At 36.1% G+C, this 15961-nt stretch overlaps 1 pseudogene; it reads right to left on the bottom strand.

Annotated features, from left to right (window-relative positions):
* Window positions 1-4955, bottom strand: part of LOC100024562 (lariat debranching enzyme-like) — a 32452-nt pseudogene extending 27497 nt beyond the window's left edge.
* Window positions 4956-15961: the final 11006 nt, after the last annotated feature.

Below are 15961 nucleotides of genomic sequence, written 5' to 3'. Positions count from 1 at the left end.
AGAGGGGAAAAAAGAGGACACTCAGTGAGACATAGGATCCTATCACCCTACAGAGAAGAAGAAGGGGAACAAGATAAGGGAAGGGGGGATAATTGAAGGGAGAGGGAACTGGAGGTGTGACAAAAAGCAAAATACTGGTGAGGAGGAACAGAGTAAAAGGGAATCAAGCAGGACAGTTCACAGGAATCTGTGAGAAAGAACACTGTCCATGCCCAGAGAAAGAACTGTGGAAATGGAAATGCATTAGAAAAATATTTGATCGGTTATGTAATGTGATGGGGATATGATTAGGGTTTCGATTTTAAAGGATCACTCTACTGCAGATATGAATAACATGGAAATAGGTTTTGAACAATGGTACATGTATAACCCAGCAGAACTGTTTGTAGGATTCAGAAGGGGGAGGAAAATGGGGGGGATCATGAATCATGTAACCATGGAAAAATATTCTAAATAAAAAAAGGGGGGGAGAAAGAAAGTTCTTTGAAAGCTTTGTTTGCAAAGACTTGTTTGTTGACTTCATTTCATCAAGGTCGTATCTGCCATTTCAGAAATGGAGGGAAATGCCTTTTCCAGCACAAATTAGCAATTCCTTTTTATAGTCATAGTCTTGCCTCTTGTGCTAGAGCCACTCCCCTCTGTGGCAGCCTATTTCATTTCTGAACAGCTCTAATTTCTAGAAAGGTGCTTTTCAGTTGTTTTTGTCCTATTGAGCCTACATTTATCTCTGTACCTCCTACCCTTTGCTCCTAGTTTTGGTCTCTGGGAATGAGGAGAATAAATCCAAAACCTCTACCATAAACTGTTATATTTAAAAACAACTATCCTGTCTCTACTCAGTCTTCTCTTCTCCAAGTTGAACATACGCCGTATTGTCAAGCTATCTTCTGATAGCATGATCTCAGGGCCCTTTGCTATCCCATGGATAATCTGAAACTTATAAATACTCTTTTAAAAATATAGTACCTAGAATAGCTACAGAGTGCTCTAAATATTGACTGACCAAGACAGAATATAGAGGACTTATCACCTCCTTATTCATATACTTTGAATGGACCCTTAGATTTTGTGGCTCACAGAGTGTACTACTGACCCACTAATACCTTCAGATCTTTTTCAAATGAACTCTAGAAATCCAGGCCTTTTTTCTCTATTGTGCTTGTGAAGTTGAGGTTTTGAACCCAACTGTAAGATTTTTAGATTTGGTCTCTAAAATGACTATTAAGATGGTTTGGGATCCTGGCTCTGACATCTAATTTGAGAACTATTCTGCCTACCTTTGTAAAATATGCATGATTTACCTCAGATCAGCCATGCTTTTTATCCAAGTATCTAATAAAAATGCTAAATACCCAGGGTAATGCAAAGAATTCAATAATGCTCCAAGAGGGACCTCTTTCTAAGATGACTTTAAAAGCATTTATTATTATTACCTTTGGATTTAGCTATTGAATCCGTTTAGGATGCTGTGGCCAAGGAAAGTTGAAGTGACTAAGGAAACAAAACTTCAAGCTTCAGAGCATATCTGTTTTTTAAGCAATGGATGCCAATTGTCTAGCCCATCAGAATCAGTCCCTCCCCTAGCTTTGGGTTGAACCCCCAATACAGGGGGGTTCAGATTTTATATGTTAAACACAATCAGAGAAGAGCAATTAATTCAAAGAAAATAATTATCCAGGATGCACTGTTAGGGAATCTGATTCCTACTTGGAGGAAAGGTTAACTTAGACTTTTCAAGTTGGAAGGGGGAGAGTGAGGAGATATAATTCCCTGAAATCAGATAAAAAGATGCCCCACTTCCCATCCAGTGTCTACATACAATCAAAGGAACATGGAAACAGTAACTGATTGATCAGTATGGGGCCAGTTTTCACATAAGGCATATGGGTTGCTTGAGATGTACAATGGCGAGAAAACTCTTGGTATCAATCTTTGTATTAGCCTGGGTTTCTGGTCAGTATAACCTGGGTTCTTACTTCAAGGTTTCTACACGACATGAAGGTTGTCCAGCTTCCCAACCGTGCAAGGTTAAGTTAAAATAATGCAATGTGGTTTTCTCCCATTTTCCACAATTGAATAAACTTTTCTCACAGGAGAATAATTGGACCGGATCCATAATTGAATAGAAAGGGAAATGAGCTAGCTCCAGAATTGAGTCACAAGATGAAGTCAGTTTAACTTACTCAATTCCCACCACCACTTGCAGCTCCAAACCTCTCAATTCCCACATTGCATATAAATTGTCCTATTGCTTGTCCCCATATCTTCACCTTGTTGACAAAGGAAGCAGGAGACTTTTTGTCCAACACATTGCTAAAATATCAGTAAAATAGATCTCCAGAATATGCTATCCCTTCAGTTTACCACAGAAGGAAAGAAAGAGAAAAACAGAGTAAGAAAGAGAGAGAAGAAGAAGAAAGAGAAAGTGAAAAAGAGAGAGAGTGAAAGGGAGAGGGGGTAAGAGAGGAAGAGAGAGAGAGAACACAGAAAAGAAAGAAAGAAAGAAAGAAAGAAAGAAAGAAAGAAAGAAAGAAAGAAAGAAAGAAAGAAAGAAAGAAAGAAAGAAAGAAAGAAAGAAAGAAAGAAAGAAAGAAAGAAAGAAAGAAAGAAAGAAAGAAAGAAAGAAAGAAAGAAAGAAAGAAAGAAAGAAAGGAAGGAAGGAAGGAAGGAAGGAAGGAAGGAAGGAAGGAAGGAAGAAAGAAAGGAAGGAAGAAAGGAAGGAAGAAAGGAAGAAAGAAAGGAAGGAAGGAAGAAAGGAAGGAAGGAAGAAAGGAAGGAAGAAAGGAAGAAAGGAAGAAAGAAAGGAAGGAAGGAAGAAAGGAAGGAAGGAAGAAAGGAAGGAAGAAAGGAAGAAAGGAAGGAAGGAAGGAAGGAAGAAAGAAAGAAAGAGAGAGAGAGAGAGAGAGAGAGAAAGAAAGAAAGAAAGAAAGAAAGTAAGAAAGAAAGAAAGAACTTCTTTCCTAGTAGAACTATAATGAGCTCCTGACACCCAGTTCAGTAATTCCAGAGCCTCCAAAGCAGCAGCGTCTCAGATAAGAAAAAGACAAAAATCCAGCAAGTAGAAGACAAAAAAATCCTCTAACAGAATGACCAAAAATACTATGGATGAAAAGAATCTAAAGAGAAGGTGCTGGAAGGAAAAAAGAAATAACCAGCTAAATTCAGTGGCAGCCCCTCAGTGCAGCTGAATCTAGCATGACATATCAAATTAGATATCAAACAATTAAAAGGACATGAAAGGGTACCTGCTGTTCATAAAGAAAGACCTGACATCTGTAATGAGAGGTCTTATCATTAGGAAAAAGAGAACACGACAAAATGATAACAAAAACAATGACAAGGGGAAATTGAAAAAAAATAAAGAAAACCATGGATGGAGGAAATCAGTAAGAAAATTGTTTTGCCGTACCATCTTCCATTTTATTTCCATCATGAGATTTTTCTTGTATCTGTGATATGACTCTTTAGCCATGATGTGAACAACATGGAAATATGTATTGTAGTAAAATACTGGTATATCCTGTACTAGACCCTTTACCACCTCGGAGAAAATCTGAATCCTAAAATACCAGAAAACAATTGTCAAAAATTATTTCTACATGAAACTGAAAATTTAATTAATAATAAGAATTTTAAGAATTGTTATGCTGGAAGACAGATAGGCAGCAACGAAAGAAGAAGCCACAAAATCAGATCCAAGGGTAAGTCACTTGCAGAAGGGTTTTAAAGTTTTATGAGCAAAGATGATGAAATTAGAGAACCAAATCTAGAGAAATAATTCCAATCATCAGACTCCCCAGAAAATCCCAAGAGTAAGCAAGCAAGCCCAAGGACAATTTGTCAGAAGTTATATAAGAAAATTTCCCTGTAGCATCTTACAAATAGGGGGACAGCTGGGCATAGTGGAGAGAATGCTGATTATGGAGTTGGGAAAAGCCAAGTTTCAATCTTGTCTCTGTGGCTTATTTGCCATGTGACCAGAGACAAGAAGACACATCATTTCTGTCTCATTCCCAGACAGATCTTTAAGGCTTTAAGTCATTCACAGGTTGGAAGTGACATTGGTCTGGGGAGTACCTGAAAGGGAAGATACAAGGCTAACAAAAGCAGAAATATTGATATATTAAAATCAAAAGCCTCTTGCTTTTGAGGTCTGGACTCACTAAACTGGATAATAGAGCACCGGTTCCAAATCTTGTTCAGTCATTTCAATTATGTCTGACTCTTCATGACCCCATTTGGGGTTTTCTTGGCAGAGATACTGAAGTGGTTTGTTATTTCCTTCTTCAGCTCATTTGACAAATGAGGAAACTGAGGCAAACAGGGTTAAGTGACTTGCTCAGGATTGCACAGCTATTAAGTATCTGAGGATGGATTTGAACTCAAGTCTTCATGACTCCCTGCCCTGTGTGCCTCCTAGCTGCCCAATTCCAGCTTTACTAGGAACCCAATGTGTAATTTTGCTTCTTCATCACTTATTCCTCTGTTTCTTTATCTGTAGAGCAGAGGGTACTAACACGGTTCAATAGAATCCATCTGGTGGCCACAGGGATAAATGTCAGTTTTAATTCATGCAGATATTGTCATCCAAGACTAGAGTTTCATGAACAGAGACAGGACTTTGGAAGCCCCTAGGAGGAAAAGCATCCCTCATCAAAGAACTGACATTCCAGTTGCCTTGGATTACACACCCAAAATGAGAAATGAGAATCATAGCTCCTAGATATCTCCCTCTTATATATGGGGTCCCCAAGAGAACTAGCCCAGGTTCAATGGACTTTCTAGGTCAATATTAGTCAAGATGATAGGATCTCTTCTCCACTGATGGGTAAATGGTCCTTTTCTAGTCAGCCGTATCCCTCTCTTCTCCTCACCTTGTCTTACTTGGAGTGAATGATGAATGAAGTGGTCTCTGTTAGGAATTCGTTGTTCCTGAGATTCAGGTTTTCAGGCATGCTTGTTGGACATCTTAATTCTAGATGTGTTCATTGATTAGTCCTCAGTAGCCAATTATAATTAATTTACATTATTCTAATGTGTTGAGGCATCTTGTTGCTATTTTTTATTTTTCAGTCTGGACCTGGAGTTTCATGGGTTTAAGGAACTCCCTGTGAGGAGACTCCCTCTACCAAGACAAATTAGCAACTATTCTGCAGCATAAAATCTAAAGGACTTGTGGAGTAACTGGTGGCTCAGTGAAAACTTGAGTTTAAATCCAGTCTCAGATACTGATTAGCTATGAGACCCTGGCCAAGTCACTTAACCCTTTTTGCCTCAGTTTCCTCATCTTTAAAATGGGCTAGAGAAGGAAATGCCAAACTGCTCCCGCGTTGCCAAGAAAATCACAAAGAGTTGAACATGGCCAAATGGCAGATCAACAAGATAACCAGGGGCATTGAGTGGGTAACATGACCTACCTAGAGTCAGACAGTCAATATATGCCAGGTCTTTAGGTCTGCCCAATTCTAAGGCCAACCCTTTATATGTTATACCACATATAAGAGTATACTGACTATCAAACTTCTTCCTGATAAGGGAAGGCTGATAGCTTTTTGGTTCAACCCATCACACTGGTGGCTTTAAGGTTAGCAAAATGTCCCCAGACTATGATTACGTCTTTTCTTTTTAACTATTATATCAGCATTGAGATCACAGTTTTCTAAGGGAAAATGGATCTGGAGCTAAAATTTCCCAAGACCCTATCTGACTTATCCTGAAAATGAATTTGAGCCCGAACAAAAGAGAGGCTAAGAAGGTGAGTTTCTCCAATTATCCAGCTTTATTTTATATATCTGCCAGTGGCAAAAACTCGTTGCTCTGAAGCTTTAAAAAGAAAGAGGGGAAATGATTTATTGAAAGTCAAAGGAAAACTGGGCTACCATCCAGAACATCTTAAAAACTACATTAGACATTATATTTGAAGTAAGATACCATATTTTTTAACTTTTCCAATTTCCAAACATTTTTACGGGGAAAAGAGGAAGGTGCTGTGGCCTTTGATATACAAATCAGCTCAGGAACAAAAATCTAGATAATTTCAAGAAAGTCTAAACCAGATGGCAATCTTTGATGTACAAATTAAAGACCGGACAAGGTGTAAAATAGTGAATTCAGGATAAAGTTTACAAAGGTCTAACAAAACTATAATAAGAGTTTTATGATTTAAAACTGTCTAAAAGGGTCAGTGGAGAGGACCTTGAAAGGAATTCAATATTTGATTTAATTTAGTTCAGCTAACTTAAAAAAAAAAAAAACTTTTTACATTTGAGGCACTATGCTAGACCTGGGAGTAATGATGACAAAAATGGAGACAGTTTCTGCCCTCAAGGAGTTTACATTCTATTAGAGCAATACACAGGTCAGTATTATAGTATTATATAAGAGCATTAAGAGGGGAGAGTAAACAATCGGACAATCTTGGAAGGATAGATTTTCTTTTTTTCTCTCCAAGATTATAGTCTTTATTGTTTTTTTCTTTTCCAAACCTCTGTGTAATTTGCTTGCATTACAAAATATATCCTATGCAGAAATGTTAGGCTTTTAATAGAGTTATATGCATCTTAGAGGTAACCAAAAAGAAATTATTTTTTCTCAAAGAAAAGTAATTGCACAAAATTATTATAACACTAAGAAAATATTTCTGACATAATCTCATTAAATAGTGGAACTATATCCTTGTTCTTCATGTTCTCACATCATTGTCACATTGTCTAATTATTCCTCTACCATTCTGAGATATTTGAATGTCCTTAAGTAATTAGTGACAGATAATAAGACTATTTGTCTACTTAGTTGGGTTTAGGGGTATTAAAGGAATTGGAATTTCAAGTTGAATAATTTAGATCTTACAAACTAGTAGTTTAGATGTGTTTCAGCCCTCTATTATAAAAAAAGATTCAATATTATGTTAATGTATTTAAAAAAAAAACCTTTACCTCCCATTTTGGAATCAATATTTTATATTGGTTCCAAGGAATAAGAATGGTAAGGGCTAGAAAATGGAGGTTAAATGACTTGCCCAGGGTCATACAGCTAGGAAGTGTTTGAGGTCGCATCTGAACTCGGGCTTTCTTGTCTCTTGATCTGGCTCCCAATAGCTCATTGTCCCCTGGGTTCATATATATTATTAATCACTTTTCCTGATTATAGAGAGTTACTATAAAAGGAAAAAGAGGAATATGGCTTTAGTAAGGGGTAAATGATTCCCTAGTCTGATGTAAATTCCAGACAAAAGTCATAGAGATAGCCAATTGCATTGACAAGAAATTATATAAGCCAGCCTCTGAATCAGCTAGGTGGGAATATTTTCCACCCAAGAAGAAATATCATATTATGTAAGTCAAGCAGGAGAGTCAAAGGAGGATATTCCAGAGCTTCGCCTCGAGAGAAGATGAAGATTCTGAGTGGTGGAGATAAAGACTGAGCACATTTAAGGTACACGAGAGGGTTTATACAAAAGTTCCAAAATGGTGGATGAAATATTGAACTCAAGAAATTGCATAGAATGGTTCGATTTGATTAGAATATAGGGGGGTCATTAAATAGAACAGTTTGAAACAAAACTGGAAAGAAGAATGGGAGCAAAAAATGGACTATCTTAAATGTCAGCCTGAAGAATTTGGATTTTATCTTAGTAAGTCAGTGAACAAGTATACATTAGCCACCTACTATGTGCTAAGCACTGCTGGGGATACAAAGAAATGGAAAACTGGGGGAAAAATTTACAGTAAGTGCCTCTAACAAAGGCCTCCTTTGTCAAATGTATAAGAATACAAGGCATTCCCCAACTGACAAATGGTCACAGGATATGAACAGACAGTTCTCAAATAAAGAAACTAAAGCAAACTTTAGTCATTTGGAAGACAATGCTCCAAATCACTTTTAATTAAAGAAATGAAAATTAAAACAACTGAGGTACAACCTCATACCTATAAGACTAGCTAATATGACAAAAAAAGGAAGAGGATAACTGTAGGAGGAGATGTGCAAAATTGAGACACTAATACACTGCTGGTGGTGGGAATTGATACAACCATTCTGGAGAAAAATTTGAACTATGCCCAAAAGGCCATCAAACTGTGCATATCCTTTAACCCATTAACGCCCCTGCTAGGTCTGTATTGCAAAGAGATCAGAGATAGGAGGAAAGAATCAATTTGTACAAAAAGTATTTATAGTAGCTCTTTTTGTAGTGGCAAAGAACTGGTACTAAAGAGCTGTCCATCAGTGGGGGAATGATTCAACAAGTTGTGGTATAGGATTGTAATGGAATACCATTATGCTATAAGAAATGACAAAAAAGGACAGCATAAAAACAATCATAAAAAAACAGGAAAGACCTAAATGAAGACAGCAAAGTGAAGGGAACAGAAAGAGGAAAGTATATTTACAGTAATAGCAATAATGTGTTATGAACAACTGTAAACGATTTAACTATAATCAGCAATGCAAGCATCCAAGACAACTCCAAAGGAATCCTGATGAAAAGGGAGCTGATGAAGTCTGAATGCAGATTGGAGCATATCATTCTTCACTTTATTTCCTTGATAAGTTTCTCTCCAGTATAAGCATTGGGTGTCTTCTTTTACAATGTGACGAACAGGGAAATATGTATTGTGTAATAACACATGTGTAACCCATATCATATTACTTGCCATCTCAAGGAAGGGTTAGGATTGGGAGGGAAAGAGAGAGCACAGATCTCAAAATGTCAGACAATGGTTATTAAATTATATCTATGTGTAATCTGGAAAAAATTAAAAACTTTATGAATAAAAAAGAAATGGAAAAAGTATTCCTACTCTTGAGGAGCTCACATTCTAATGAGAGATAACATACAAATAACTAACAAGAATATACACAGTAAATTGGAGGTCATTTCAGGCAGAAGCATGAGCATCTGGGGTATCTGGAAAGGTTTCTTGGACAAGGTTAGAGTTTCAGTGAGACTTCAAGGAATCCAGGGAAGGCACCAGCTTTGAGGGAGATCTGGAAAGATTTCTTGCAGAAAGTTAAAGTTTTATTGAGACTTGAAGTCAATGAAGCCAAAAGATGGAGATAAGAAGGGAGAGCATTCTAAGCTTCGGAGGCAATCAGTGAGAATACTCAGCTGGGAGTGTGAGGAACAGTAAGGAGACCAGTGTAATTGAATCATGGAGGATGGAGAGGGGAGAAAAATGTAAGACTGGAAGTCTAGGGAGCAGTCAGATCTTGAAGGGCTTTAACATCCTAACAGGGTTTTTTTTTTATGCTTGATCCTGGAGGTAATAAAGAACCACTAGAGTTGGTTGAGTAAGAAGTGACAATAAGAAGATAAGCAAAGGTTTTTGAGTCTCTATTGGTCAGATCTCTGCCTAAGGAAGAGTATATTGATAACAGTGTAAAGATTTATCAGGGATGAGTAAAAATGAAAGAAAGAAAAATAATTAAGAGGTTATTGGAGCTAGGAAATGAGGTGATGGAGCCTGATCCGGGGTGGCAGATTTGTGAGGAGAAAGAAGATAATGAGGCAGATAAATGAGGCAGGATAGTGAAGAATTGGCATGGTTTGGCATTGGATTGGCTATGGAAGTGGAGAAGATAAAGGAGAGGGAAGGGTCAAAGATGAATTCAAGGTTATGAACTTGATTCAGTTGGAAGTAGAAATGCCATCAGGAAAATTAGTAAATTTAGGGACTGGCTTTCAGAAAAAGACAGAGTTATGGTGGTGGTGGTGGCGATGATGAAGATGGCAATGATGAGGCAATGGCAATGATTAAGTTGACTTGTCCATTGTCACACAAGTAGTAAGCAGCAGAGGTAGAATTTCAAGTCAGATTCTTTAATCCTAAAGTCAGTGTTCTTTCTACCAACCTAGGATGATTGCTTAAGGAAATGTGAGGGACAAATGAGTATAAGTATTATACAAGTAAAACAAAACTCCATGAGGCTTTCTGTTTTCTTTTTTTTTTTTTAACTTCAATTAGAAGCAGTCCCTGAACCCAATTTCAGGGGAAAGGGTTCCAGGCAAGCCTAATAAAAGAAATGATCAGAGACTTATGGGAAAAGGAGGGAGGCCCTAAGTCCATTCCAGTTCAAGATTAGCTGCTGAACCCAGAAGGTCCCACTCAGAGCCCACCACAAAAGGCAGCTGCAGATCCCTATTACAAAGAAATGGGGGTATAAGCAAAGTGATGGAGCATCCCCAGAGCCCCTTGAAGAAAGGACCATCTTGGTACAGTTTTATAGTATTTGATTAACGAAGAGAACCAAATTACTTGAATCAGGAATCACTATTTGACAAAAATTGCTGAGAAAACTGGAAGCATTCTGGAAGGAATTAGATTTAAACCAGCATCTCACATTACATACTACTATAAACTCAAAATGGATGCATGACTTGATTGTAAAAATTCATATCAGAAGCAAATTAGAGGGGAAAAGTAGAAATTACCTTTCAGATTTGTGAATATGGAAACAGTTAACTACTAATAGATCACTAATAGTGATCGTTTTGCCAATGAAAAATATTTAATTTTAATTATATAAAATTTTATACAAACATTAAATGAAGTTTAAGTTAGAAGGGAAACAACTAGGGAAACTTTTTAAAAATAATTTTTTATTTTATCATTTCCAAGCATTATTCATTAGAGACAAAGATCATTTTCTTTTCCTCCCCCCCCCCCCATAGCTGACGCGTGATTCCACTGGGTTTCACATGTGTTCTTGATTCGAACCCATTTCCGTGTTGTTGGTATTTGCACTAGAGTGTTCATTTAGAGTCTCTCCTCAGTCTTTTCCCCTCAGCCCCTATAGTCAAGCAGTTGCTTTTCATCGGTGTTTTTACTCTCACAGTTTATCCTCTGCTTGTGGATAGTGTTTTTTAGATCCCTGCAGATTGTTCAGGGACATTGTATTGACCCTAATGGAGAAGTCCATCACCTTCGATTGTACCACAGTGTATCAGTCTCTGTGTACAATGTTTTCCTGGTTCTGTTCCTTTCGCTCTGCATCACTTCCTGGAGGTTGTTCCAGTCTCCGTGGAATTCCTCCACTTTATTATTCCTTTGAGCACAATAGTATTCCATCCACCAACATATACCACAATTTGTTCAATCATTCCCCAATTGAAGGGCATCCCCTCATTTTCCAGTTTTTTGCCACCACAAAGAGCGCAGCTATGAATATTCTTGTATGAGTCTTTTTCCTTATTATCTCTTTGGGGTACAAACCCAGCACTGCTATAGCTGGATCAAAGGGCAGACAGTCTTTTATCGCCCTTTGGGCATAGTTCCAAATTGTCCTCCAGAATGGTTGGATCAATTCACAACTCCACCAGCAATGAATTAGTGTCCCTACTTTTCCGCATCCAACTGGGGAAAACTTTGCAGCAAGTTTCATTAAAAATTTTTGTTGGTATGTTTTGTTTTTACATTACAAAGTTTTAAAGATTAGCTTCATTCCTTTAGAAACTATTCATAATAAAATAAACAATTAAGCAAAACCAATAACATAGTGATCTTATCTGAAAGAGCTTTCATTATTCCAAATCTTTAGGGTCTCCTCACTTCTTGATTTTTTAATTTTAAAAAATTAACAAAAATATATTTTTTTCTTTCCCTTCCTGTTGGGGACTGTCTGACATGGTCACATGTGGAAACTGGAGGCTGCAAAGCAGCCTCCAGAAAAGATGAGATACCCACTCAGCCCCCCTTTATGTGACGTCTCCCACTAATATCCCTTACTATTGAAATTGCTATGATTATTGTTCTCTCCCTAATTTTAGGAAAAATAATATGAGAGCAAAACACTTGCAGGATTAATACATATATCCCACTTTAATCCCCACCCCCCCAGGATACCACCCCAAAGATCATATTTACAGAATTAAATCCAAAGATTCTAATGTACCCACTTAGTTGAAAAAACACCCTTCTCTTTTCCTTCCCAGGCTTACACAGATTCTCCACCCCCACTGCAAGCCAGGGATGACAGGAATATTAATCACTTCTCAAGCACAAGCTGGTACAACACACTTCACTGATTTGTTGTGTTTACTGAAGCCACAGCAACACTACTAAGATACCTTAGTGTAACATAAAAAAATGAAACTTGAAAATTTTAAAATACCTAAATCTGGTCTATGTTAAATTTACCCTTTAACCCTGCACCTAGAAGCATTGTTTTTGTTACTTATCTCCTAAGTAATTCTGATTGATTATGTGAATTAATTAAAAGCAACAATGATTTTCTTAGCTAGTCATCCCACAGGTCAGTTGGAACTGACCCCTGGTTACCCTGCCTGTGACATTATTTATCTCTAGCAAGCTTTGCTTAGTTGTGGCAACTTGGTATGCAAGATAATCATAGAATGCTAATTAAATGATTTATTAAAAGTTAATGTGACACATCCAATTACCTGTAAGAGATCATGTATGTTGAAAAATGAGACTGTGTTCCAGAGAAATGTGTAACCACTGAGATACAAAATAAAGACAAACCCTGTGCCTGTTGGAACAGCTCCTGTTCATGCCTAAGCAACATGTTTGAAACACACAGCTGTCTCCTACTCCTTATTCTGCCTAAGTCATAACACCTAGTCAGAAGGAACCTCTGACTTCGCAGACTACTGGTCAGCCTTCACTCTATGGTGGGGAGGGGGAAGAAAAGAAAAACAATGGCCTTGAATCAAACATGCATGATCTAGCAAAATAAATACCTTCAATGGCTACATTTAAAAAATATACATCTCATTCTAAACCCAAAATCTATCACCTCTGTGATAGCATGATAGCATGATTCATCATTGCTATTCTGGAACCATGGATAACCATTGTATTGATCACAGTTCTTTAAGAATGATTGGATTGTGAGACATGGGAGATATCAGCATAGAAACAGACTTTTATGTTATCAAAATTATCCATTTTATCTCCTGGATTCCTCTCTATTACTTGTTAATCAATGAACTTTTATCCTACTCAGAGATCTTGTAGAGTTTGTTTTTTTTTTTTTCATGTTTCTCTCAAGTATCCATTTAAAGCTTAACTCAGTCATAGATGAGAGGTACTGGCTCAAATCTAATTTCTTCCATACAACTGTCCAATTTTCCCAGTGATTTTTGTCAAATAGAGTCCTTTATCTCAGTGGCTGAAGCCTTTATGTATACATTTCAAAAACTAGGATTCCAGATTTTTTGGTTCTGCATATTGTATAGCTATTCTGTTATGCTGATCCTTCTATTTTTTAACCAGTCCCAAATTGTTTTGGAGATTACTGCTTTGTAGAATGAGATATGACACTAGCAGGCCCTCCTCATTCCCATTTATTTGTCTTATCTTCTTGGGATCCTTAACCCTTTTTTTGAGTTGTTTTTTTTTACTTCTATAAAAGAAATCCCTTGGTAGTTTGATCTATATGACCTTAAATAAGCCAATAAATTTAGCTAGAATTGTAATTTTTATAATATTTGGCCAACCTACCCATAAGCACTTAGTATTATTCCAACTATTTAGGTCTGTCATTCTTAACTACTGTAAATGATTTTTGGAGTTTAATACTGTATTTCTTGTGTGTATCTTGGTTGGCAGACTAAAGAATTTTAAACATTCTTATTAAATGATAATGTTGAATGAAATTTCTCTATCTCTTTGTTCTGGATTTTATTAATATTATGTAGAAATACTGATGATTTGTGTCTATTTAATATCATATCAGTTGGATAAAGTTATTAAATATTTCAGTTGATGTTAGTTGACTCTTTAGAGTTCTCTAATTACACCATCATATCTATAAAAACTGATTTCTAGGCAGCTAGGTGGCCAGGGGATAGAACACTGCCTAAAGTCAGGAAGACCAGAGTTCAAATATGACCTCAGGCATTTACTAGTTCTTTAACCTTGGACAATTCACTTAATCCCTGTCTGTCTCAGTTTCTTTAAGTTAAAAAAAGGAATAATGGTATCTATTGCTTTGGGTTATTTAAAGGATCATATGAGATAATATTTATAAAGCATTTAACATTATTTTCCTAATATTAAACTAACCCTGCATTCCTGGTATAAATCCAACCTTGTCATAGTATATAATTTTTGCAGCTAAGTGGTTCAGTGGATATAACTCTGGGCCTGGAGTTGTGAGTTCAAATATGGCCCTAGACAATACTAGCTATGTGAACTCAGGCAAGTCGCTTAATCTCTGTTTATTTTAATCCACTGGAAAAGGAAATGGCAAATCACTCCAGTACCTTTTCCAAGAAAACCCCATGGACAACATTGGTATGCTATGGTCCACGGAGTCAAGAACAGAAGGAAAGAACTGCAGAACTAAATAACAACAATATGTTGACATTTTTGCATCTCTATTCACTAATTATCTTAATTGATATTGATACTGATATATACGTTTTTTCTGTTTTGACCTTCCATGGCTTATGAATCAAGACCATATCTGTATCATTGAAGGAATTAGGCAGCATCCCTTCTTTTTTCTATTTTTGCAGTTTATGTAATATTAGAATTTTTAAAAATATGTAATAGAAATCACCTGTAAATCCATATTATCTTGGAGTATCCTATGGAAGTTCATTTACAGTAGATTCAGTTTCTTCTGCTGAAATTGGGTTGCTTAAATTCTGTGTCTTGTTTGTTAATGTAGATCATTTTCATTTTTGTAGATATTAATTTATTTCATTTGTTAGTTTTATTGGCCTATGGTAGACAAATTCTTTATAATAAGAACCTGTTTCTTCTTCATTTGTTTTGATATCTCCTTTTTCAATTTTTGCTGTTATATCTTGGTTTTTTAGTTCTTTTTAATTATATTAGCTAATGTCTTATATTATTGGTTTAAAAACAGTTCCTAGTTTTATAAATTGTGATTAATTATAATTAATGTTAATTCAATTTTTTTCATATTTTTCAATCTCTCTTTGATTTTCATTAATTAAGGCAGAAAAGCAATAAGGCATAGGCAATTGGGATACAATGACTTGTCCAGGATCATATAGATTAAAAGTGTCAAATTTGAAATCAGGACCTCATGTCTACAGCCCTGGCTCTCTGTCTATTGAGTCACCTCATTGCTCTTTAGTCAAGGTTTTAAAATTTATTATTTTTCAAGTATTTTAAGTTGCATTTCCAATTCATTAACATAAGCTTCCTCTTTCTTGTTAATAAAAGTGTTTAGACATACACAATTTCCCCCAAGAACTGCTTTAATTTGCACCTACAAAAATTTGATATTTTGTCTTGTCATTATCATTAGTGAGATTATCAATTATTTCTATGATTTCTTCTTTGATATGCCAATTACTTAGGCTTAAAGTTATTTTTAATACATTTTAAATAGCCTTTTAATATAATTTTACTGTATTATGGTCAGAGATGGATGCACATAATATTTCTGCCTTTCTATATTTGTTTTTGAAAGTTTCTTTTCATGTCCTAAGAGAAGATCAATTTTAAAAAGGTGCAATGTATAGCTGAAAAATATAAAAACCCATGTATCTTTCCATCTAATAAGCACTAGAAGCCTATCATATCTAATTTTTCTAAAATAATATTCAGGTTCATGGTGTATTTCTTGTTTATTTTTTAGTTAGAATAATCTAGGACTGATAGGGGTAAATAGAGGTCTCCTATCATTATAGTCAATATTGTCTACTTTTCTTTGTAATTAATTTAGTTCATTCTTCATTTCTCCCACTACACTTTTTACCTCCCTTTTGTATGTAAGCTCTTTATCTTTCTTTCCTTTCTGTACCCATAGCAATTACCTCAATGTCTAATTTGTAGTAAATGCTTAATAAATGATTGTTTCCTCCCTTCCTTCCCTTCCTTCCTTCCTTTCTTCCTTCCTTCCTTCCTTCCTTCCTTCCTTCCTTCCTTCCTTCCTTCCTTCCTTCCTTCCTTCCTTCCTTCCTTCCTCTCGCTCTAGCCCAAGTTCATTTGTGATATTTAGTCATCCATAAATATGATCT

The sequence above is a fragment of the Monodelphis domestica genome, chromosome 7 (genome assembly GCF_027887165.1).
Source record: "Monodelphis domestica isolate mMonDom1 chromosome 7, mMonDom1.pri, whole genome shotgun sequence".
Classification (NCBI taxonomy): domain Eukaryota; kingdom Metazoa; phylum Chordata; class Mammalia; order Didelphimorphia; family Didelphidae; genus Monodelphis; species Monodelphis domestica.
Note: the sequence above shows the minus strand (reverse complement) of the source record. Positions and strands in the feature narration are given on the sequence as shown.